Source organism: Saimiri boliviensis, chromosome 1 (assembly GCF_048565385.1).
Source record: "Saimiri boliviensis isolate mSaiBol1 chromosome 1, mSaiBol1.pri, whole genome shotgun sequence".
NCBI classification, from domain to species: Eukaryota; Metazoa; Chordata; class Mammalia; order Primates; family Cebidae; genus Saimiri; species Saimiri boliviensis.
In genome coordinates, this window is record NC_133449.1 from 158,744,966 (window position 1) to 158,770,318 (window position 25,353).

Sequence of the window (25,353 nt, forward strand, 5' to 3'; positions counted from 1 at the left end):
TAAAATAATAGAGACCGCATTATTTTATTATAGAGACTAATGCCTTTAAGTTTTGTTTTTTAAAACTGACTTCCTCAAAGCCGTTTCCTGGAGGTGTGCTTGCCCCTCAAGAAGAGTTTGTTGACTGTAACTCTGATTAAATTCCGAGGACTGGTCGGGTGTGGTGGCCCACGCCTGTAATCCTGGCACTTTGGGAGGCCGAGGTGGGCAGATCACCTGAGGTCGGGAGTTGGAGACCAGCCTGACCAACATGGAGAAACCCCATCTCTACTCAAAATACGGTATTAGCCAGGCATGGTGGCGCATGCCTGTAATCCCAGCTACTTGGGAGGCTGAAACAGGAAAATCACTTGAACCTGGGAGGCGGAGGTTGCGGTGAGCCGAGATCAAGCCATTGCACTCCAGCCTGGGCAACAAGAGCAAAATTCCATCTCAAAAAAAACAAAAAACCATTCCAAGAACCAGTGGTGAAAGTCTAGAAACTCAGGAATCTCCATCAGGGATCTGGGGCTCAGTCCAGCTCCTGGAAGGAAGCTGCAGGTTAGATGTTTTTACTTTTCATTTTATTTCTGGTTGCAGTCAGGTAGTTAAGTCCAATGACTCTTGCCCTACTCCACTTCATTCTCTTCTCATCCCATTTCATTCCTGGGGCACACAACTTGTAAGTCTTCTCTGGAAGAAGGAAAATTTGTTGCAGACCCTTAGGAACAGCACCTTGTTAGAGGGAAGCCAAAGGCTGGGCAGAGGTGGGAGGAGGAGAGGAGGAGAATACGGAAATGAGTAAGGCACACCCTTCTCAGGAAGGATCCAAGTTGCAAGGTAGATAAGGGTTACCATAAGAATGGTGGGGCCTGGCCAGGTGCAGTGGTTCACTCTTATAATCACAGCACTTTGGGAGGCCAAGGTGGGAGAATCACGGGGTCAGGAGTTCGAGACCAGCCTGGCCAACATGGTGAAACCCCATCCTCTAATAACAATACAAAAATTTAGCTGGATGTGGTGGCGGGGGCCTGTAATCCCAGCTACTTGGGAGGCTGAGGCAGGAGAATCGGTTGAACCTGGGAGGCGGAGGTTGCAGTGAGCAGAGATCCTGCCACTATACTCCAGCCTGGCGACAGAGGGAGACATCATCTCAAAAGAAAAAAAAATACAAAAATTAGCTGGGCATGGTGGTGGGTGTCTGTAGTCCCAGCTACTCGGGAGGCTGAGGCAGGAGAATTGCTGGAACCCAGGAGGTGGAGGTTGCAGTGAGCCGAGATAGCACCCCTGCATGCCATCCTGGGTGACAGAGCAAGACTCTGTCTTAAAAAAAAAAAAAAGAATTGTTGAGTGCATGAGCAAATGAAAGAAGGAGTGTGACTGGGCACAGTGGCTCACATCCCAGCACTCTGGGACGCTGAGAGGCTGAGATCACGTGAGCCCAGGAGTCTGAGACCAGCCTGGGCTGTAGTGAGACCTCTCTACAAAACGATTTTAAAATGATTGTTTCTAAATAATTTTAAGATTATTTAAAATTTGAAAGGGCATAGTGGCATGTACCTGTGGTCCCAGTTACTCAGGAAACTGAGGTGGGAGGATTGATTGAGCCCAGGAGTTGGAGGCTGTAGTGAGCTATGATTGCACCACTGCTGTCCAACCTGGGTGACAGAGCAAGACCCTTTCTCGAGATGGATGGATGGATGGATGGATAGAGAAAGATAGATAAGATAAAGCAACAGAGCAAGACTCTCTCCAGATAGATAGGTAAGTAGATAGAGAGGTAGGTAAGTAGAGATAGGTAGGTAGATAGATAGATAGATAGATATAGAGGAAAGAGAGAGAGAGATGAGATAGAGACATAGATAAGGTAGAGATAGATACAGATGGAGATGAGAGAGAGAGAGAGAGAGAGAGAGAGAGAGAGAGAGAGAGAGAGAGAACAGGAAAATGGACGTGGTTAAGTGAGTGGACTTTGGCCCAGGTGAGACCTGCTGTGGCATCCTGGTTCTGATACACTCACTGTGTGACTGAGGGCTGGCACGTCTTCTCTCTGCGCTTCACTCTCCTCCTCTGCAAAGTAGGGTGTGAACAGCATCCTCCTCGCCGCCTTGTTTTGCACCAGGATGGAGCCTTCCTTCACGTAACACTTTGCAGTGGTCTCGCTGCTGTCCTGTGTCTCCAGCACAAGGCACAGATGAGCCAGAAGCAGTCCCTGCCACAGGGAAGTTTCACCTAATCTTTCTTTTTTTTTTTTGGAGACAGTCTTGCTCTGTCGCTGGGAGCCAGTCTGGAATGCAATGGCAAGACCTTGGCTCACTGCACCCTCTGCCTCCCGGGTTCAAGTGATTCTCATGCCTCAGCCTCCCAAGGAGCTGGGACTACTGGCATATGCCACCACGCCCAGCTAATTTTTGTACATTTAGTAGAGATGGAGTTTCACCATGTTGGCCAGGCTGGTCTTGAACTCCTGACATCAGATGACCCACCTGCCTAGGCCTCCCAAAGTGGTGGAATTACAGGCATGAGCCACCATGCCCAGCCATGGACATGCAGTTTGAAGGAAGAGGAAGGGATAATAAATTGAAGGATGGCTGGACATGGTGACTCACACCTGTAATCTCAGCACTTTGGGAGGCCAAAGCAGGTGGATCATGAGGTCAGGAGCTCAAGACCAGCCTGGCCAACATGGTGAAACCCTGCCTCTACTAAAGCTACAGAAATTATCTGGACATGGTGGCAGGTGCCTGTAAACTCAGCTACTTGGGAGGCTGAGCCAGGAGAATTGCTTGAACCCAGGCGGCAGAGGTTTCAGTGAGCCGAGATCACGGCACTGTACTCCAGCCTGGGCGAGAGTGAGACTCCATCTCGAGAAAAAAAAGACAGAGGTTGTGGTTGGGTCGTGGGTGGCAGCACTTCAGGACCCAGGCCAAGGGCATAGTCCATGCAGAGCCTGAGAGCCTGGTGGCAGGGATGGCACTCTACCTGGTGGAATGAAGGAGGCAGCACGGCTCCCTCCACCGAGGCTCCACTTCGGCTTCAGAAGGCCAGGGTGCTCCCCGGATCTGTCTCTTTATGAGCTTACCTGTTGTGGGGACTCACGGATTTCCAGAGGCACCCCCCATGTGATTTGACTCTCACCAAGATACACTGCCACTTCTTTCGATTCCCGGCCTAGGCCACGTGTCTGGGTGGGCCCCTGCAGTGGGGAGGACCTGGGCACTCACAGCGTGGGGACCTTTTTTGGTGTTGGGACACATACCAGGTTACTTTTGAAATAGCCAGATTCAGTCTCTGAAGACCCACTTTCCCCCCAGGGGTCAAGCCAGGCAGTGAGTGAACGACTTGTGTCTACCTTGGCCCCATCCCCCTGCCCTGCGCCTCCTCAGGGACCAGGCTCATTACTTTGGTCATGGCATCACTCATTTGTTCCACAGATATGTCCCGAGCACCTACTGTGTGCCAGCCACTGCTCTAGATGCCAGCAAGAACTAGACAGAGGTCCCTGACCTCAGGGCACTGACATTCCGCTGGGGGCAGGTGGAAGCAGGGACTGCCAGTCAATAGGTGTATGATGCCAGGGGATGATAAGTGCCACCGAGACAGAAAAAGCAGGGCAGAGATTTGCTCAGAGATCGGGACAGCCTCTCGAAGGAGGTTTTATTTGCACTAAGTCCTGAATAGCAAGAAAGGCTGAGCAGTGAAGTTCTGGCAGAGGGAAGAATCCGTGCAAAGGCCCAGAGGCTGGAACAGCTGTGATGTACACGGAAGAGGCCAGCGCAGCTGGAGGAAGCAAGGGGAAGAGATTAGGTTTTTGAGGTTGGCGGGGCCCTCCCAGTCAGGGCCATGTTGAATCACAGTGTTTGAACCAAAGTGGGAAGCCATGTAGAATTGTGTGTGTGCATTTGTTTAACGTTTCTTGGCCAGGCGAGTTGGCTCATGCGTGTAATCCCAGCACTTTTGAGAGGCTGAGGCGGGCAGATCACGAGGTCAGGAGTTCAAGACCAGCCTGACCAACATGGTGAAATCTCATCTTTACTAAAAATACAAAAATTAGCTGGGCATGGTGGTACGCGCCTGTAATCCCAGCTGCTCGAGAGGCTGAAGCAGGAGAGTGACTTGAACCAGGGAGGCAGAGGTTGCAGTGAGCCAGGATCGTGTCACTGCACTACAGCCTGGGAAACAGACTGAGATTCTGTCTCAAAAGTAAAAAAAAAAAAAAAAGAAAAAAGAAGACATTCCTTCATATTCCCTTCTAACCAAGGTGGCTTTTCTGGTCTTGGTCTGGTCATTGTCAGGGACGTTGTCCCTCCCTGTTTTGTCCCGTAATACTCCAGGGTCCTTTCTCTAGAGTGGAGGCCTTGGCTGGAGCAAGGGCCACTGAGGAAGAGGAGGCTGGGGGATGTTGACTTTCCTTCTCTGTAGGACAGAGTGGCCACTTTGGTGACCTAGCACTGGCCGTCCCTGGGCAGTGACTTCCCATCTTAAGACCTCAGTTTCCCAGTTTGGGAAACAGGAAGGAAGAGGACTCCCCACTCACCCCCCAGAACCGTTTAAAGGGCTCCATGTGGCCTGGTCTGCATGCCTGGCATGGGCCTGGCGAGTCCACAGCCATGAGGGGGGCCCCGCTGAGGCCACGCCCGGTTCTAGGCACCGAGACGCAGCTGTCGGAAAGGAAAATGTGGTCCCTGCCTGTGAGAGCCCCTGACGTAGTGAGGAAGACAGCAACAGACAGGCAAACAACCGTACCATGTGAGGTGACGCTGAAGGGCCTGCAGGGAATGGAGCCAGGCTGGCATGTGCCAAGCTCAGGACGACACCCTGGGGTGCCACATGGAGCAAGACCAGGCGGAGCCCCTGCCCGTGAGCTCACGCTGCAGCCCTCGGCCAGTCCTGCCACCTCTACCTTTACCTTGTGCCCGGAACCCGCTCATGCTGCCCCCTCTGCAGCTCCCACATGGTCCTGTCCCCTTGATTTCCACTGGACCATCACAGCCACCTCCTCCCTGGTCCCCCATTCTGTTCTGCCCCCATAAACTGTTTCCAGCCAGTGGGAGCCTGCGAACTCCAGAGTCATGCGGTGGCCCTCCTGGGCTCAGGGACTCCCACAACTCCATCTCATTCGGGAAAGGACCAGGTCTCTCCCTGTGGCCCCAAAGCCTGATCTGCCCCATGACCTCCTTGGCCTGTCCTTCCACTCACCCCCTCGCCCACCCTGCTCCAGCCCCACGGCTTCCTTGAAGCCCCTTGACCACATCAGGCACATTCCCACTGCAGGGCGTCCACCCTGGCTGTTTCTTCCTCCTGGGCTGCCCTTCCTCCAGAGCCCTACATGGCTCCCTTATCCCTCCTCCTGCAAGTCCCTGCTCAGGTGTCCCTTCTCAGCAAGGCCTGCCTGATCGCTGCTTTATTATTATTATTATTATTATTATTATTATTTTGAGACAGAGTTTCATTCTGTCACCCAGGCTGGAGTGCAGTGGCACAATATTGGCTCACTGCAACCTCCGCTTCCCAAGTCCAAGTGATTCTCCTGCTTCAGCCTCCCAAGTAGCTGGGATTATAGACACGTGCCACCACGCCAGGCTGACTTTTTGCATTTTTATTAGAGACCGGGTTTCACTATGTTGGCCAGGCTGGTCTTGAACTCCTGAGCTCAAGTGATCCACCTGCCTTGGCCTCCAAAAGTGCTGGGATTACAGGTGTGAGCCAGTGCACCCAGCCTATTATTCTTATGTTTGAGACAAGGTCTCTGTCACCCAGGCTGGAGTGCAGTAGCTTGATCACTCACTGCCTCAATCTCCCAGGCTCAGGTGATGCTCTCGCCTCAGCCTCCTCAGTAGCTGGGACCACAAGAACACACCACCATGCCCGGCTAATTTTCTATTTTTGGGAGTAAAGACAGGGTCTCACTAGGTTGCCCAAGCTGGTCTTGAACTTCTGGGCTCAAGTGATACTCCCTCTTTGCCTCCCAAAGTGCTGGGATTACAGGCATGAGCCACCGTGCCCGGTCTTGACCACTTTATTGGAAATTCCAGCCTCCCCTCCCCTCAGCTCCCTTTTGATCGCTGCGTTATTTTCCATCTCAGCATTTCTCACCCGACTTAGATATTTTTTTATTTATCTCACACACTGAGTGCCTCCTTCCTTCTAGAATGTGAGTGCTGCAAGGACAGGGATGTTTCTGACTGTTGGGTGCATTGGCAAGGGCCCCAGGCCCAGCAGAGTCAGTTCCTGATAGATATTGACTCATGCATGGGTCGATGCGTGGGTGGGTGTGATGGGGTCACTTGTGGGTGAAGTAGATGTTTGCTAAGGAGGACCCTGAGGATGTGTCAGTCTCAAAGCCTGGGGACTCCTTGGAGGAATGAGGCTCAGTGTGGGAGGCCGGAAGAGAGATGTGGATAGAGGAGGGTCAGGGGTTGTGCAAGATGGGGGTAAGAGCTGAGCCACGGTTTGAGGCCGGATTGGCGTGGGGGACTTGGGACACTGAGGAGCTTGCTATGCCAGGACAGGAGGCCAGACTCCCAGCGCCTCCACCATCAGAGGGCATCTGCAGAAGGTAGAGTGTAAACTGAGGCAGGGAGGGGCCCTCCCAGATCTGGTAGGTGAAGATTGTGGCAGAGTGGTGAGTGGGGACCAATGGTGGAAGCCTGAGTGTAGGCTGGGGACAAATGAGCGCTCTGTGTTCCCTTCCTGATTCGGGTTTCATTTTGGCGATGATGAAAGGATGTAGGCCTGGCCATCTCCCCTGCATTCCAGCTAAGCCAGCCCCATCCCTTCCAGGGACTGCAGCTTTGATCAGAGCCTGGAGCGGGCAGGGCAGGAGGTGAGGGGTTCTGCAGGTGAGTCTGCTCACACCGACGGCTTTGTCACACAGTGGATCTTGCTTTTCCATTTGAGCCGATTATCTTGTGGGGGAGAATGGGGGCGGTAGTACCCTCTTCCTCCCATAAAAGATCAGGGGATGCAGAGGAGACTGGAAAATCTGAAGTGTCTGCTAGGCCGGGTTAATGCTGCCTGTCCCACACGTTATACAATTCAAAAGATTTTTTTAAATGCGAAATAAACATTTTAGAGTAGGATACAAAATGTGCCTGCATTTTGGGGATTAAATACTGGACTTCACAGGCAGCTGGGCCCTGGCTGGGGCAGAAGGTGGCATCTTCCCGCTGCTCTGGGATTCCTGTCCCCAGGTCTAAGCTGCTTATCTGAGAGATTCCCGGGTGCTGCCAGGCCTCATCCCGGGCCTCTGAGCAGGGGTGTAGTGCAGCAGGCAGGGATCACCATCTCACCGAGTCCCTACTGTGGGCTGCCCTGGGCTATGAGGGGGCAAGACAGAGGACAGTCCCCGTCTTTCGGAGCTGACACATTCTAGGGGGAGAGGCAGATGCTAAAGAATTACATACATGACCGGGCGTGGTGGCTCACGCCTGTAATCCCAGGACTGGGGGGCACCGAGGCAGGTAGATCATGAGGTCAGGAGATCGAGACCAAACTGGCCAACATGGTGAAACCCCATCTCTACTAAAAATACAAATTAGCCAGGGGTGGTGGTGGACACCTGCAGTCCCAGCTACTTGGGAGGCTGAGGCAGGAGAATCGCTTGAACGCAGGAGGTGGAGGTTGCAGTGAGCTGAGATCGCACCATTACACTCAACAACAGGAGCGAAACTCTGTATCAAAAAAAAAAAAAAAGAATTTTATGCACACACACACACACACACACACACACACACACACACACACAGTGCGCTTCATATACATGGTAAGAGCCCTGAGGGAAGATAAGGCAGAGACAGGTGACAGGGCGACAGGACAGGAGCATAGTCTGTGAGCACAGGCGAGCCTGGGAAATCAGGGGAGGAGAGAGCCGCCTAGGGACCAGTGAGAGGAGAGTTCAGGCAGGGCACTCACCCATGCAAAGGCCCTGAGGTGGAACCATGTCTCGGATTTGAGAAACAGCAGGGGGGCCCATGTGGGGCACAGAGAGCCCAGGGGTGCCTGGGAGGAGAGGAGGGCAGCTTGGTGATGGGTGTGTCCTGTGGGGGCTCTCAGGCCACAAGGAGGCATCATGGGGGCCAGGAAAGGGTTTCAGGCTGTGGACTCCAGAGTGGGCAGGAGTTGGCTTCCGGGCCCAACTCTGCTTGGTGAACTTAGTGAGAGATTTTACCTCTGTGAGCCTGCATTTCCACATCTGCAAAATGGGACTCAGAATGGCCACTCCACTGAGGTTGAGGGAGCCGGTGAGCTCAGTGTCAGCGTCTGCTCTGGGCCATGGGTCCCTTGTGGTGGCAGCGATGGTGGTCAGGGTATCAAGCTGAGCCTCAGGCCACATTTGGTGGTGGGGATTGGTTTTAAGCATCTTTCCTGCTGCAGAGGCCTGTGGGAAGGTGTGATGAACAGCCATGAGGGAGGCGGGAGCCCGGGAGTCCTCTTGGTGCTCCTTCCCATTACCCGTGGGGTCCAGGACAGGTCGGACAGGAGGGAGGGACCCTCACTCAGCAGAGACTAGGCCAGGAGAGGAAAGGCAAGGTCTGAGCGTGGACAGAAAGAATGGGGAGGCATGGAGGGAGAGGGGAGCCAGGATCAGCCTTGGGAGGATGATAATAATAAATAGTAATAAGCAAAACCAGCAGCGTCACCCCAGCCCTCCGGGGCAGCAGGACGGGCAGGTAAGAGCTCAGCCTTCAGTGCCTTCCACATGCAACCATCCAGGTGCAAATCCTCGCTGCTTCTCACTGTCTGGGTGCCCTGGACAAGGGCCTTCCCCTCTCTGGGCCTTAGTTTCCCCACTTGTGAATTGGGATCAGGATGCTTGTGAGGATGGAACAGGATGAGACGCACAGCAGGGTGGGGACCCGCGCATCTCTGCAGACAGCCCCTGGAGTCTGGTGTCCACCCTGTCACTCTAGCTGGGCCACCTTGGTTAATGAGGCCCCTCTCTGTGCCTTGTTTTCCATGTCTGTAATCCGGGGCTCATAATGGCCTCTCCCTCCAAAGTCAGATGTGGGACTCCGGGTAAAGTGCCCAGAAGAGGGCTGGTACACAGTAGGTGCTCAGTAAGTGCTGGCTGCTGTTGTAATGGTGACCGCGCTTACTGAGCACTCGCTGTGTGTGCTTTGCCTACACTCTGATCCCAGCCGCAGTCCCTGGCCCAGGCCTTCCATGCCCTGTGTTCTCCCTAATTTCCTTAAAAAATGCCAGAAAGCAGCTACTGTCATCACCATCTTTGAACGGAGGAGGAAACTGAGGCACAGCGTGACTGAGTTGCTCATGCAGGGCCACACGTTGAGGTCCCGGATTGGGTTAGATCCCCATTTCACAGACACAGAAAGCGAGGTCACACAGGGCAGGGCATAGGAGCCCTGCTGAGGTTTGGAGCCCCGGGCAGCCTAACTGCCAAGCTTGGAGCTGGCCTGGAAGCCCAGCCCCTATCCTTCCCTCCCTGCCACCTGGGCAGGCCCAGGCTTTCTGCTCAGCTCTTCTCCCTCCTCCTAGGCCCAGCACTGCCTCTGTGGGCCCCCATGAGGTCAGGAGCTTATGGTAGGAAGGGAGCACCTGCTGGGGAAGCTAGCAGCACTCGGAGCTGCCCAGGAGGGGCCGGCATGGGGCCCCTGCCTGGTCATTATAAACACGGTCAGTTCCTCTGTTTGTCCTGCCCTCTGTGCAGTGCCCAGAGGGAAGGGGTGGCCCCAGGCAAACATCCGGAGGTGTGTCTCTGGTCCCCTTCCCTTGGGGGTTTATGGGTGGGAAGGCAGGAGCCCAGGCTTCGGAGGACATCCCCAGCCCCTGTGCTGCCAGCTGGGTCGGCTGCCCACCCTCCAGGCTGCTCCCGCCAGTCCCAGGTGCCCGGACCTCAGGATCTGTCCCACTCTCCACTCTCTGGGCTTATCGAAGGGTCACATGGCTGATCCTGTTTCTGTGGCTGTGGGAACTGCCTAGTGCCCCAAAGTGGGGAGGGAGGAGGGTGGGCGGGGCCACAAGTTCATGATGAAGGGCATGGGGCCAAAGGGGGTGGAGGGACCTCTGGGAGGACAGTGAGGCCGGAGGACACAGCACGCAGATCTGGAGAGACAGCAGGCAGCGTGCGGAGATGGGGAAGGTCGGGGTGTGTGCATGACCCTAGGAGCTGGGCCTGGAAAACTGTGAGAGAATAGGTTAGGGCCACCAGGGGGTGGGCAGGGCTAGAAGGCTGTGAGGGAGGGGTGGGCACCTCTCAGGGCACTGGCATTTGGGCTCAGAGAAGGGGCTGGGCAGAGACAAAGGAGCCCCTCCCCACTGCCTGTCCTCCATCCTAGGCCCCAGGGCAAGCAGGGAAACTGGGCCAACCCCGGGGGCACTGGCCAGGCCTGACTCTGACCACCCGCTGGCCTCTTGGGACCAGTTGAGACAGGTTGGCTGCCGGGTCCCCACCCACCTCCCACGGGGCTCCCGATGCCAAATCAGTTCCCCTGGCTGGCTCCCATCGATGGTCCTACCTCAGAGCCTCACCTTCCCAGCTGCTCCCAGGAAAGCAGCCTGAGCTGGAAGAAGGAGCAGGGGTGGAGGGGCCACGTGGATCTGCGCATCCTCCGTCCTCTCACCAGGGCCATAGGAGTCTCTGGACTGGGCACCATGCCAGGTGCAGGGGAGCCAGCTGGGAACAAGACAGAACTCCACCTGCGTGTTCCCTCATCCATTGGTCTCCACCCTTCCCCTCGTCCAGGAAGACCTCCCTGCTGCCCACCCTGACATCCTTCCTGGGTCCCGTGCTCCCACCACTCAGCCCTGACCACTCTGGGCTGCTGCTGCATGGGGACAGGTCTGTGCCCCACGTGAACTTGCCACGAGGTGAAAGGCTGGCTGGGTCACTACACCGGCCACAGAGGAGGCCCATTGCTGAGTGATTACTGAATGAATGAATGAATGAATGAGTGAATGGATTTGTTCTCATTTTACAGATGAGTAACCCGAGGCCCCCAAAGGAGAGGTCACTTGCCTGAGGGCACTTCTGTCCCAGCAGCATCAGACCAGATATGTGCAACTCCAGGGCCCAGGCCTGGAACAGCTGGCATGGGGCCTTCCAGGAGAGCAGGACCTGAGCCCCTCCTCCCACAGGCACTGCGGGGACCGCCCCAGCCACCACAGTGGCCCCCACAGACAGGCCCCACTGCATATGCCCAGCCTCACCCCGAGCTCTTTGCTCCCAGTCACCCACTACCCCTCACAGCAGCCCTGTGGGGGTTCATCCACAGCACAGAGAGGTGGTCACTTGTCCAAGGTCACGGCAGCATTTGGTGGAGAGTGGAACTCTAGCCACCTGGCTCCCCTTCCCGTCCTTCTCCCGGCTCTCTGTGGGACGCCTCCACCAGCATGTCCCCTCGGCCCCTTTGTGGTGTTTTGTTTTATTTTGTTTTGTTTTGAGACGGAGTCTTACTCTTGTCGCCCAGTCTGGAGTGTGCAGTGGCTCAATCTCAGCTCACTGCAACCTCCGCCTCCTGGGTTCAAGCAATTCCCTGCCTCAGCTTCCCAAACAGCTGGGATTACAGGTGCATGCCATCATGCCCCACTAGTTTTTTATATTTTTAGTAGAGATGGGGTTTCACCATGCTGGCCAGGCTGGTCTCGAACTTGGGGTGGTCAGGAAAGGAGTCCTTGCTGCTCTGAGAACTGAAGGAGTGGAGGGGCAGCCCTGTGCGGACACTGGGAAGTGAGCTCCAGGCAGAGGGACCAGCCCCTGCAAAGGCCCTGAGGTCTCCAGGGGATGAGAATAGAGAGGCAATGGGGCCTTGTGGGCCCATAAGAGACATGCAGGAAGGTTCTGAGCAAAGGGACATGGCCCCTTGGGTGCTCACAGGTGCCCTCTGGCTGTGTGTGCCGTGTAGATGGGGCAGGGGTGAACAGGGAGACCGGAAGGAAGCTTTGCCTCCTGTGGGTCCCGGTGGAAGATGAGGGTGAAAGGGACAGGTTAGGGGCAGAGGAGGAAGACGCAGGCAGGCTCACTGCTGCCACTCAGCCACCATGATTCCCTCGTGAAGGCCACACTGAGACCCCGGCACCATGTTTGGGAAGAGGAAGAAGCAGGTGGAGATCTCTGCACCATCCAACTTTGAGCACCGCGTGCACATGGGCTTCGACCAGCACGAGCAGAAGCTCACCGGGCTGCCCTGCCAGTGGCAGAGCCTGATGGAGGAGTCGGCTCACCGGCCCAAGCCCCTCATTGACCCTGCCTGCATCACCTCCATCCAGCCCAGGACCCCCGAGGTATGCGGCATCCACCACCACCTCCCCCAGCCGACCCCCACCCCTAGAGTGGCCTGTCCCTCACCCCACACTCGACCCTGTAACCAACACCTTCTCACATGGAAACAGAGACACAACCCCGACTTCCACCCTGATCCTGGGTCCAAGGCTGGCCCTTCACCCACCCTCTACCCACTGGCTCCAAGTTCTGAGAATCCCATGCCACCCCAACCTGAGGCTTCCATGACCCATCTGACAGCCCCCACACCAGCCTCCAACCTGAGCCTCATGCCCTGGGCACTATGCTCCTGTCACCGGACCACACCCATCCCACCCTTGAGCCTTTCTAGAGCTCCTGGAAGTGGGGAACAGACCCATTCCCAGAGAGTGACAGTCTCCAGTGGTCAGGTCTTGGGTTGGGGAGCCCAGAGGAGGCACCTGACCCAGACCAGGGGTCCAGCCAAGCTTTGGGGAGGAGGGGACACCGTGGCTGAAGAGGAGGAGGAGGGATGGCAGCAGATTCGGGGGAAGCCGGGCTTTCGTGGATGAAATCACCCCTGTGGAACACTGCGGGCTTTTTGGTTTTGGGTTTTTTTTTTTTTCCTGCCATCTAGAGCAAAATGGCAAGGTTGGGATTTGAACCAATGGCTGTTTCCAATACCCATGCTCTTAAACCCCTCTCCTGCCTCCATGTGAAATTATAAGAGTTGCAGAGCCGGTGTCTGGGTGTGGCCTGGCATGAGGCTGGCCTGGCAGGAGCCTGTGCTGGGCCTCAGGAAGCCAGCCTCGGAGCCTGGACTCTCTCCCATGGTCAGTGGGGACTGGGAAGGGTCGCAGGCCAGGGGGAGCTCGCCAGGTTTGTTTCCAGTGGGTGGAGATGGGTGTGCCTGGACTCACCTCTCCTGATGCCCAGCCTGGCAGGGAGGAGTGCCAAGATCTGCAAATTGACCATAGACACAAGTGCAGCCTCAATGTGGCGGCCCATGGAAGGGTCCGTGTGGCCCACGCAGGGCGCTTTTGAATGCCTTGACTTCTTTCCACCACTTAAAAAGTGACAGACTTCATTTTCAAAGCTGTTGGCTTCTGGTGACAGACCAGCTAGAGCTGAGTGGCAGCTGCCTCCGCAGGTGTGGCCCTGGCTCTTGCGGGCCATAGGCCGCACCCGACCCCCTCTGCTCCATGTCCTGCCTGGCTCCGTGGCCACTGGCATGTGTCTCCAAAATCCCAGCCCCTGCCTGGCTCGCCAGATGTGAAGCCTGGCTGTGACTCTCCCACCAGGAAATAGGGCACCTGAATTCACACACAGGGCCTCGTGGCCAGCGCTGACCTGGGGCCCCATGGGTGCTCGTGTTTGCTGCCCTTGGCCAGGCCCTGCATCATCGGTGCCAAGGACCATGCATCCATCCAGATGAACGTGGCCGAGGCTGACAAGGTCACAGGCCGGTTTAACGGCCAATTTAAAACTTAACGCTATCTGCGGGGCCATACGTAGGATGGGTGAGTCAGATGATTCCATTCTCCGATTGGCCAAGGCTGATGGCATCAACTCAAAGATCTTTTGATTTCCAGGGCCCTCTCCACCCTCTGGCTTTGTTTTGTTTCATTTTGTTTTGAGACAGAGTTCCGCCCTGTCGCCCAGGCTGGAGTGCAATGGCACTGTAATCTTGGCTCACTGCAACCTTCGCCTCCTGGGTTCAAGCAATTCTCCTCCCTCAGCCTCCTTCCTGCCTCAGCCTCTGGAGTAGCTCCCAAGGGATTACAGGCTCCTACCACCATGCCTAGCTAATTTTTGTATTTTTAGTAGAGATGGGATTTCACCATGTTGGCCAGGCTGGTCTCGAACTCCTGACTTCAGGTGATCCTCCTGCCTCCGCCTCCCAAAGTGCTGGGATTACAGGCACCCACCACCATGCCCAGCTAATTTTTGTATTTTTAGTGGAGACTGTTTCGCCATGTTGGCCAGGATGGTCTTGAACTCTGACCTCAGGTGATCCTCTCACCTCAGCCCCCAAGAGGTGTTGGGATTATAGGGTTGAGCCATTGTACCCACCCTCAACCCCCTGTTCTAACAGCAAAGTCTGGCCTTGTGTCCACTTTGCTTTCCTGAGGCCCCTGGGCAAGGCCCAGCTTCAGGCAGATAGCGATGACCAGGAGAGACGGGGCAGCAGCAGGCCACGGGTTCTGTGGGATCAGTGTTTCCTGCACATTAGAGGCAGGCCTCCAGCTGCAGATGCCTGGCAGCCCAGGGCAGGGTCCCTGTCAGCAGGGCCCCTGTTCTCAGCTCACTGTGGCCCCTGCACAACCACATCATCAATCCATGGTTTAGCAAAAGTTCACTGAGCCCCTGCTGTGCGCCAGATGCTGATAGGTGCTGAGATATGGTGGGACCCAAAGCAGACAGGAAAAAACAATCCCTGCACCCAGGAGCATGCACCGGGCAGAGCTGGGAGCAGAGAGATGCCTGCATGTTCCATGTCGGCCTCAGTCAGGCGATCTGGGTGGAACACAGGCAGGGCAGGGGCTGGCATTTTAGAGGACGGGTGGCCAGCAGAAGCTTGAGCAAAGACCTGAAAGAGTGGAGGGAGAGAGCCACAGCCCTGGGTGCTGATGTTCCAGGCAGAGGGAGCAGCCAGCGCAGAGGCCCTGAAGCAGGACAGGAGGGGGCAGAGCATTGAGGACACCTGTGTGCCTGGAAATGGAGCAGGGGGCAGAGGGGCCGTGTATGACACAACTCAGACCATGGAGGGTGGGGACGGAGGGGGGGGACTTGGAATGAACTGGATGCCCTGCCTGGTTCCCACATGGGTTTGTATTTGGCACCCAGCTCCTGGAACCCCCTTGCCCTCTATTTTGGGGCCAGGCCTTTGTGACTCTCCATGTCCCCCACCCCTTGTCCTTCATGGGAGCAGAGAGTGTGGTTTTGGGGCTCATGAACACTGGCACCCACAGGGGAGGAAGTGCCAGCCCAGGCCTGGCCCCAGTGTTCTGTAATTTGTAGCCCTCGGCCTGATTATGGGGTGGGTTGGCTTCTGCCCTCCCTCCCTTCCACCCCACAGGGTAGGACTGTGCCGCCCATCTGGGGAACAGGAGTAAAACAAGGGGTGCCTCTCCGGGGTCCCACCCAGCCCAGGGAGGCAGCAGCCTGGCCTTGGCCATCACTCCTCTGACCCTGCAGCTGCGTCCCAGCAGGGGAGGGGCACCGCCCTTGCCATCCTTACTCCACAGCAGGCGTCCCCAAACTTTTTACACAGGGGGCCAGTTCACCGTCCCTCAGACCGTTGGAGGGCCGCCACATACTGTGCTCCTCTCACTGACCACCAACGAAAGAGATGCCCCTTCCTGAAGTGCGGCGGGGGGCCGGATAAATGGCCTCAGAGGGCCGCATGCCGCCTGCAGGCCGTAGTTTGGGGACGCCTGCTCCACAGTATCTCCTCATTGCATCTCTGTCTTGTCTCTGTGTGTGTCGTGCTGTCCTGTCCCTGCATGTTGGATGCCCATCCTGTGTGCCCCACTTCTTGCTGCGCCCCCACCCACCATTGCCGGGGACCCCAGACCATCATGTGGGGCAGCAAAAATGCCAGGGATGGGGCCCTCACGCTGCTGCTGGGCGAGTTTGAGAACATGTCGGTGACACGCTCCAACTCCCTTCGGAGAGACAGCCTGCCGCCGCCTGCCCGTGCCCGCCAGGAAAATGGGATACCAGAGGAGCCGGCCACCATGGCCAGAGTGGTCCTGGGGAAGGCAGGCAGTCGAGGCCAGATCACTGGTCTCAGCGAGGCGGGTGGTGGCAGTGGTGACAGGCGACAGATGGGGCCAGAGAAGAGGCCCAAGCCTTCCAGGGAGGGCTCAGGGGGCCCCCTGGAGTCTTCCTGGGACAAACGCCCCCTCTCTGGGCTTGTTATAGGCATCCCTCAGCCTGCTGGTCTGGCCAGTGGGGCGAAACTGGCAGCTGGCTGGCCCTTTAACATCTACCCGAGGGCTGACACCGACCACCCATCCCGGGGTGCCCAGGTAACGCATTCCCCACCCCAGGGTGCCCAAGCTTCCCTGCCTGTTGCTCTCCTGCCCCCACCTTCCAGCCCTGCCCCACCCACCGTGCATCCCACCCTGACCACCCATGTGTCTGTCCCATCGCTGGGCCTCTCCCCTGCTTAGGGAGCAGAGTTGGCCCCAGGCACCCTTCACTGACAGTTACCTCTCTCTTCTGTTTCACAGGGAGCCTCATGATGTGGCCCCTAATGGGCCATCAGTGGGTGGCATGGCCGTCCCCCAGTCCTACTCTTCCTCCCGGCCTCCTGCCTGAGCCCCAGGCACCCCCAGCCCTGGAGTACTAGGCCCTCATGCCTTGGAGCCCCAGCTGGCCCCTCCAGCCCGAGCCCCTGCCGCCCCCACTGCCCCTGCTGTTCCCGGGCCCCCTGACCCCCCGCTCGCCACAGCAGGAGCCACAGCACGTATCCCATGAGCAGTTTTGGGCTGCCCTGCAGCTGGTGGTGGACCCAGGTGACCCCTGATTCTACCTGGACAACTTCATCAAGATTGGCGAGGGCTCCACAGGCATTGTGTGCATCGCCGCCGTGCACAGCTTGGGCAAGCTGGTGGCCGTCAAGAAGATGGACCTGCACAAGCAGCAGAGGCATGAGCTGCTCTTCAACGAGGTGCAGGAGCTGCTGCCTGCCGTCCTCTCCCTGCCGTCCTCTCCCTGCCGTCCTCTCCCTGCCGTCCTCTCCCTGCCGTCCTCCTGCCCCGCCCTCCCTCCTCTCCTGTCATCCTCCCTTCCCGCCCTCCCTCCTCTCCTGCCGTCCTCCCTTCCTGCCCTCCCTCCTCTCCTGCCGTCCTCCCTCCCCGCCCTCCCTCCTCTCCTGCCGTCCTCCCGCCCCACCCTCCCTCCTCTCCCTGCCGTCCTCCCTTCCTGCCCTCCCTCCTCTCCTGCCGTCCTCCCTCCCCGCCCTCCCTCCTCTCCTGCCGTCCTCCCGCCCCACCCTCCCTCCTCTCCCTGCCGTCCTCCCTTCCTGCCCTCCCTCCTCTCCTGCCGTCCTCCCGCCCCGCCCTCCCTCCTCTCCTGCCGTCCTCCCTTCCTGCCCTCCCTCCTCTCCTGCCGTCCTCCCTTCCCGCCCTCCCTCCTCTCCTGCCGTCCTCCCTTCCTGCCCTCCCTCCTCTCCTGCCGTTCTGCCGCCCTGCCCTCCCTCCTCTCCCTGCCGTCCTCCCTCCCCACCCTCCCTCCTCTCCCTGCACTCCTCTGTGCTGGGCCAGGCCCCCCTCCTCCCCTCACTGCTCCCCACCCCCAGGCCATCTCCTCCACCCCAGGTAGGTCCCTGCCTCTGTCCTCACAGCATCCTCACCCAAGTCTCTGTCCCTGAGCCCCAGACCCAGTGTTCCTCGGCCCACTGACCCCCCACCCAGGGTCTACCAGGCCCCTCATACCCACTGAGGCCCACCTGGGCTCCAGGGTACAGTGTCCTCCAAACCTGCTCCTCCTGGATTCCCCATGCTCCACCCCAGCCTGCCAGCCCCGGGCCAGCCTCTCCTCCCACTGTCTGCACAGCCCATTGTCTCCCACTCCAGGCCCCGCCCCGGCCTCCACTCGGGCATCCTCAGCACAGCACACACAACCACCAAGAGGAAGTTTCTCATGTTCAGGCCCACCCCATCCCCATTCCACCTGAGACCCTGGCACTGCTCTGCAGCACCCTGACAAGAGGAAGCCTGCACCCCTTTGCTGGGTGTATGAGGCCCCTCTCGACCTGTCATGCATCACAGCACCCAGCTGCACCAGGCGCTCCCCACCTGGGTTCCTCATCCGCCCCCACGTGCATGCCTCTTCTCTCATCCTTGCCCAATACTTGCTTGTCCAGGGTCTCAACCCTGAGCTCGAATGCTCTTCCCACCTCCCCCCAGCACCAGCCCAGGACTGACCTGAGATGGGCGTTGTGACAGGGGAGTGCACCAGAAGGGAGGTGTGGGCTTTAGGCTGCCTCTGAGGCCCCTGTGGCTGTGGCAGTAGTAGGGGAGGGCAGTCCAGGTGGCCCCATGAGCACAAGCTCAATGTAGAAGTACTGCAAGGGGCCCCGGGGGCGGCAGTGGCTGAGTCTGAGGCAGGCCTGGGCAGCCCTCCCGTCCCCTCCGCCCCCTCCCGCCCCCTCCAGCCCCCTCCACTGCTGACCCGGCCCCTGCACAGGCGGTGATCATGCGGAACTATGAGCATGAGAACGTGGTGGGGATGTACAGCAGCTGCCTGGTGGGGGACGAGCTCTGGGTGGTCATGGAGTTCCTGGAAGGAGGCACCCTCACCGACATTGTCACCCACACCATGTACTGCCGGGGCCTCAGACTCCTGTGACATGACCAGGTCCCCTCCAGACCGCTTGGGGTGGGGCCACAGCTCCAAACCAGCTGTGCTGCGTCCCCCTCGACCCCCCTCCCCCGGGTATGGGGTCGTGTCTTCCATTCCTCCAGCTCCAGAGTGGGGTCAAGCTGTCTCAGGTTCCTCCCAGCCCAAGGCAGGGCTTCATTCCCCTCAGCCGCTGGGGGGCTGTCCACCAGTCTGCTCACCCCCATCTGCAGGATGAAGGAGGAGCAGATCTTGGCCGTGTGCCTGGCAGTGCTGCAGGCCCTGTCAGTGCCCCACAACCAGGGCATCATCTACCGGGACATCAAGAGTGACTCAATCCTGCTGACCCATGACGGCAGGGTGAGGGGATAGGCGGTAGGCTGAGGGGGCTCGGGGCTCCCACGGCAGGGCTTCCCTGTCTCTCCCCATCCCCTCTGAGGGTAGGTGGGCTTGATCCCCTAGGCCTGTGTCTTGAGGATTCAGGACTGCATCTGTCCCTCATGCAGCCCAGAGTCGGGCTCCAGCTCGTTGGGTCTCTGTGTAGTGGGAGGACACAGGCTGGTGGGGGCTCTGTGCAGTGGGAGGACACGGGCTGGTGGGGGCTCTGCAGTGGGAGGTCACGGGCTGGTGGGGGCTCTACAGTGGGAGGTCACGGGCTGATGGGGGCTCTGTGCAGTGGGAGACACGGGCTGGTGGGGGTTCTGCGCAATGGGAGGGCATGGGCTGGTGGGGGCTCTGCAGTGGGAGGTCACGGGCCGGTGCGGGCTCCATGCAGCGGGAGGACACGGGCCTGTGGGGGCTCCGTGCAGTGGGAGGTCATGGGCCGGTAGGGGCTCTGTGCAGTGGGAGGACACGGGCTGGTGGGGGCTCTGCAGTGGGAGGACAAGGGCCAGTGGGGGCTCTGTGCAGTGGTAGGGCATGGGCCGGTGGGGGCTCTGTGCAGTGGGAGGTCACGGGCTGGTGGGGGCTCTACAGTGGGAGGTCACGGGCTGATGGGGGCTCTGTGCAGTGGGAGGGCACGGGCCGGTGGGGGCTCTGCAGTGGGAGGGCACGGGCCGGTGGGGGCTCTATGCAGCGGGAGGACACGGGCCGGTGGGGGCTCCGTGCAGTGGGAGGTCATGGGCCGGTAGGGGCTCTGTGCAGTGGGAGGGCACGGGCCGGTGGGGGCTCTGCAGTGCGAGGGCACAGGCCGGTGGGGGCTCCATGCAGCGGGAGGACACGGGCCGGTGGGCGCTCTGTGCAGTGGGAGGGCACGGGCCGGTGGGGGCTCTGTGCAGTGGGAGGGCACGGGCTGGTGGGGGCTCTGCAGTGGGAGGACACGGGCCGGTGGGGGCTCTGCAGTGGGAGGGCATGGGCTGGTGGGGGCTCTGTGCAGTGGTAGGGCACGGGCTGGTGGAGGCTCTGTGCAGTGGGAGGACACGGGCTGGTGGGGGCTCTGTGGTTGGTTGGCACAGGCTGGAGGGGGCTCTGCAGTGGGAGGACAGGCTGGAGGGTGCTCTGCAGTGGGAGGACAGGGGCCAGTGGGGGCTCTGTGCAGTGGGAGGGCATGGGCCGGTGGGGGCTCTGCAGTGGGAGGACACGGGCCGGTGGGGGCTCTGCAATGGGAGGGCACGGGCCGGTGGGGGCTCTGCAGTGGGAGGACACGGGCTGGTGGGGGCTCTGTGGTTGGTGGGCACGGGCTGGAGGGGGCTCTGCAGTGGGAGGACAGGCTGGAGGGGGCTCTGCAGTGGGAGGACACGGGTTGGTGGGGGCTCTGTGCAGTGGGAGGGCACGGGCCGGTGGGGGCTCTGTGCAGTGGGAGGTCATGGGCCGGTGGGGGCTCTGCAGTGGGAGGACACGGGCCGGTGGGGGCTCTGCAGTTGGAGGGCACGGGCCGGTGGGGGCTCTGCAGTGGGAGGGCACGGGCCGGTGGGGGCTCTGCAGTGGGAGGACACGGGCCGGTGGGGGCTCTGTGCAGTGGTAGGGCATGGGCCGGTGGGGGCTCTGTGCAGTGGGAGGGCACGGGCCGGTGGGGGCTCTGTGCAGTGGGAGGGCACGGACCGGTGGGGGCTCTGCAGTGGGAGGGCACGGGCCGGTGGGGGCTCTGCAGTGGGAGGGCACGGGCCGGTGGGGGCTCTGCAGTGGGAGGACACGGGCTGGTGGGGGCTCTGTGGTTGGTGGGCACGGGCCAGTGGGGGCTCTGCAGTGGGAGGGCACAGGCCGGTGGGGGCTCTGCAGTGGGAGGACACGGGCTGGTGGGGGCTCTGTGGTTGGTGGGCAAGGGCTGGAGGGGGATCTGCAATGGGAGGACAGGCTGGAGGGGGCTCTGCAGTGGGAGGACACGGGTTGGTGGGGGCTCTGTGCAGTGGGAGGGCACGGGCTGGTGGGGGCTCTGTACAGTGGGAGGACACAGGCTGGTACGGGCTCTGCAGTGGGAGGACACGGGCTGGTGGGGGCTCTGTGCAGTGGGAGGGCACGGGCTGGTGGGGGCTCTGTACAGTGGGAGGACACAGGCTGGTACGGGCTCTGCAGTGGGAGGACACGGGCTGGTGGGGGCTCTGTGCAGTGGGACGACACGGGCTGGTGGGGGCTCTGTGCAGTGGGAGGGCACGGGCTGGTGCGGGCTCTGCAGTGGGAGGACACGGGCTGGTGGGGGCTCTGTGCAGTGGGAGGACACGGGCCGGTGGGGGCTCTGTGCAGTGGGAGGACACGGGCCGGTGGGGGCTCTGTGCAGTGGGAGGTCACGGGCCGGTGGGGGCTCTGTGCAGTGGGAGGGCACGGGCCGGTGGGGGCTCTGTGCAGTGGGAGGACACGGGCTGGTGGGGGCTCTGCAGTGGGAGGACACGGGCCGGTGGGGGCTCTGCAGTGGGAGGGCATGGGCTGGTGGGGGCTCTGTGCAGTGGTAGGGCACGGGCTGGTGGGGGCTCTGTGCAGTGGGAGGACACGGGCTGGTGGGGGCTCTGTGGTTGGTTGGCACAGGCTGGAGGGGGCTCTGCAGTGGGAGGACAGGCTGGAGGGTGCTCTGCAGTGGGAGGACAGGGGCCGGTGGGGGCTCTGTGCAGTGGGAGGGCATGGGCCGGTGGGGGCTCTGCAGTGGGAGGACACGGGCCGGTGGGGGCTCTGCAATGGGAGGGCACGGGCCGGTGGGGGCTCTGCAGTGGGAGGACACGGGCTGGTGGGGGCTCTGTGGTTGGTGGGCACGGGCTGGAGGGGGCTCTGCAGTGGGAGGACAGGCTGGAGGGGGCTCTGCAGTGGGAGGACACGGGTTGGTGGGGGCTCTGTGCAGTGGGAGGGCACGGGCCGGTGGGGGCTCTGTGCAGTGGGAGGTCATGGGCCGGTGGGGGCTCTGCAGTGGGAGGACACGGGCCGGTGGGGGCTCTGCAGTTGGAGGGCACGGGCCGGTGGGGGCTCTGCAGTGGGAGGGCATGGGCCGGTGGGGGCTCTGCAGTGGGAGGACACGGGCCGGTGGGGGCTCTGTGCAGTGGTAGGGCATGGGCCGGTGGGGGCTCTGTGCAGTGGGAGGGCACGGGCCGGTGGGGGCTCTGTGCAGTGGGAGGGCACGGACTGGTGGGGGCTCTGCAGTGGGAGGGCACGGGCCGGTGGGGGCTCTGCAGTGGGAGGGCACGGGCCGGTGGGGGCTCTGCAGTGGGAGGACACGGGCTGGTGGGGGCTCTGTGGTTGGTGGGCACGGGCCAGTGGGGGCTCTGCAGTGGGAGGGCACAGGCCGGTGGGGGCTCTGCAGTGGGAGGACACGGGCTGGTGGGGGCTCTGTGGTTGGTGGGCAAGGGCTGGAGGGGGATCTGCAATGGGAGGACAGGCTGGAGGGGGCTCTGCAGTGGGAGGACACGGGTTGGTGGGGGCTCTGTGCAGTGGGAGGGCACGGGCTGGTGGGGGCTCTGTACAGTGGGAGGACACAGGCTGGTACGGGCTCTGCAGTGGGAGGACACGGGCTGGTGGGGGCTCTGTGCAGTGGGAGGGCACGGGCTGGTGGGGGCTCTGTACAGTGGGAGGACACAGGCTGGTACGGGCTCTGCAGTGGGAGGACACGGGCTGGTGGGGGCTCTGTGCAGTGGGACGACACGGGCTGGTGGGGGCTCTGTGCAGTGGGAGGGCACGGGCTGGTGCGGGCTCTGCAGTGGGAGGACACGGGCTGGTGGGGGCTCTGTGCAGTGGGAGGACACGGGCCGGTGGGGGCTCTGTGCAGTGGGAGGACACGGGCCGGTGGGGGCTCTGTGCAGTGGGAGGTCACGGGCCGGTGGGGGCTCTGTGCAGTGGGAGGTCACGGGCCGGTGGGGGCTCTGCAGTGGGAGGACATGGGCTGGTGGGGGCTCTGTGCAGTGGGAGGACACGGGCCGGAGGGGTCTCTGTGCAGTGGGAGGTCACGGGCTAGTGGGGGCTCTGCAGTGGGAGGACACGGGCTGGTGCGGGATCTGCAGTGGGAGGACACGGGCTGGTGGGGGATCTGCAGTGGGAGGACACAGGCTGGTGGGGGCTCTGTGCTGTGGGAGGTCATGGGCTGGTGGGGGCTCTGTGCTGTGGGAGGGCACCGGCTGGTGCGGGCTCTGCAGTGGGTGGGCATCAGCTGGTGCGGGCTCTGTGCAGTGGGAGGACACGGGCTGGTGGGGGCTCTGTGCTGTGGGAAGACACAGGCTGGTGGGGGCTCTGCCACCAGCACAGGATACTGGGCCCAGGGTCAGGGTTCTGGGCAGGCAGTGCAGCCCCCACCACAGGCTTCTCCCTCCGCTGAAAAGCCGCTGCCTGCCCAGTACCCAGGTAGGGCTGTGAACCCAGCCCTATCTCCCATACTTTGGACTTAGGTTCTGAACCCCAGGCTGTGGCACTTATAATGCAGGGTGGACGTGACTTTCTGTAGGAAAGGGCCCTTGATTTCAATGCAATTCTTGCAGAAGTGTATTACTCCATCCCTTCCCCCAAGGAAAATAAAACTTCACCAGTCAGTCTAGGCAGAGGCAGAGAGAGCTCTTTCACTGACAGTCAGTGGAAATCTCAGGATGTCTGCAGATATGTTTTGGGGCCAACATCTGTAGGCCACCTGAAATTGTCCTCCCATGGTTGTGGGGGTGTTCTCTGGAGACAAGAAGACCCGTAAAGATCCTCAAAATTCAGAAAGGGGGCCAGGTGCAGTGGTTCATACCTGTAATCCCAGCATTTTGGGAGGCCGAGGTGGGTGAATCACGAGGTCAGGAGTTCGAGACCACCCTGACCAACATAGTGAGTGCTCCTAGTAGTTAATTTCAGGTGTCAACTGGCTGGATTCAAGAACTCCTAGAAACTTGAGAAAGCATTGTTTTTGTTTTTGGGTGTGCCTGTGAGGGTGTTTTCATAGGAGATGTGCTTAGGAGTCTGAGTGGATCGGGTGGGGAAGATCCACCCTCAGTGTTGGGGGCATCATTCAAGAGCCTGAGGTCCTGGAGAGGACAGAGAAAAAGCAAATGTGTCCATCTGCCTGGGATGCAGTTTTCCTCTCCTCTCCTTGACAGCAGCACTCCAGGCTTGCTGGCCTTTGGTCCCCAGGACTTGTCCTGGCAGTCCCTCGGACTGAGAATTATACCATCAGCTCCACTGGCTCTTCAGACTTGGACTGTGCCACGCTGCCAGGCTCCTAGGGTTCTGGTTTGCAGACGGCCTGTTGTGGGACAGTCTCCCTAACTGTGTGAGTCAGTTTCCCTAATAAAGCCCCTCTCGTGTGTCTGTCTCTGTGTCCTGTTGGCTCTGTCTCTTTGGAGAATCTTCTTACAGTGCTTTGAGGGGAACGTGTCACCTGAGTGCTGAGCACCGCCTCCTGGGCACCAGCTGTCCTTCTGTGCAGTTGACACTTAGTCGGTGGCTTGGCGGCAGAGGTCTGGTGGGATGCTTTCTTGTGTTCATTTTTTGTCTGGTAAGTTGGCAGCGCGGCTCCCAGTTGCCTCTGAAGAATGTGGTTACAGACACTGGTGTGTCATGGGCTCCAACGTGCGTTAGGGGAGTGGGGCTGCCCAGAGGGCCCCTGACTGCACAGCTGATGGCACGTGGCAAGACTGTATCCGACCAGTCTTTGTCCGCCTCCAGAAGGAAAGCAACCATGGAAGACCTAGGGGAAAACACCACGGTTTTATCCACCCTGAGGTCTTTGAACAACTTCATCTCTCAGCGTGTGGAGGGAGGATCTGGACTGGATATTCCCACCTTGGCCCCAGGTTCTCTGCAGATGCAATACCAGCAGAGCATGCAGGTGAGTGGCATGTGCCTGGGTGGGAGTCTTCTCTGGGGAGACCCCTAGGCCCAGGCAGGACCCGCTCAAGTCTTTTGTAGTTGACGTGGGTCAGTATTAGCTCAGCCCAGAGACCAGTTACTCGTCTTCCAGGTCTCACTGTGGGCACTCCTCATTTTGGGGCAGTAGCTGGAGGCCGTTTGGGGCCCTGAGCCATCATGGCTTAAAGGCCTGCCTTGTTAGCCTGAGTGGGCCTGGCGTTCAGCATTGCGTTCACACAAGTGCACCCACAGACTCTGGTGACAGGATCGGAAAGCCAGTTCATTCGTCTGATTGAGGACAGAACCCAAACTGCCTGGGAGTGTGAGCACCAGGACTGCGTGGGAAAGCTGTGTTGAAAACAGTGCCCGGTGAGCTCAGAGAGAAAGCCACGGCAGTGAGCCGAAGGACCGGGTGTTTTGTGGTCTCAGACTGTGGAGGGCCATTTGCAGATTTTGGGGTGATTTTTATAGTTTTCTTCTATAAATAGTTGTATTTTACTTCATTACAAGTTCTTGGGATTGCTTACTGTAGACACGGCTGCAGAGGACTCAGGTATCCTGAAGGACTTCAGGTTCCAAAGAGTGATGGGCCC

The 25,353-nt window shown here is 59.7% G+C and overlaps 1 pseudogene; it reads left to right on the top strand.

Moving 5' to 3' along the window:
• The first annotated feature begins 11,883 nt into the window (after positions 1-11,883).
• Positions 11,884-25,117, top strand: LOC141579922 (serine/threonine-protein kinase PAK 4-like; annotated as a pseudogene).
• The last annotated feature ends 236 nt before the right edge of the window (positions 25,118-25,353 follow it).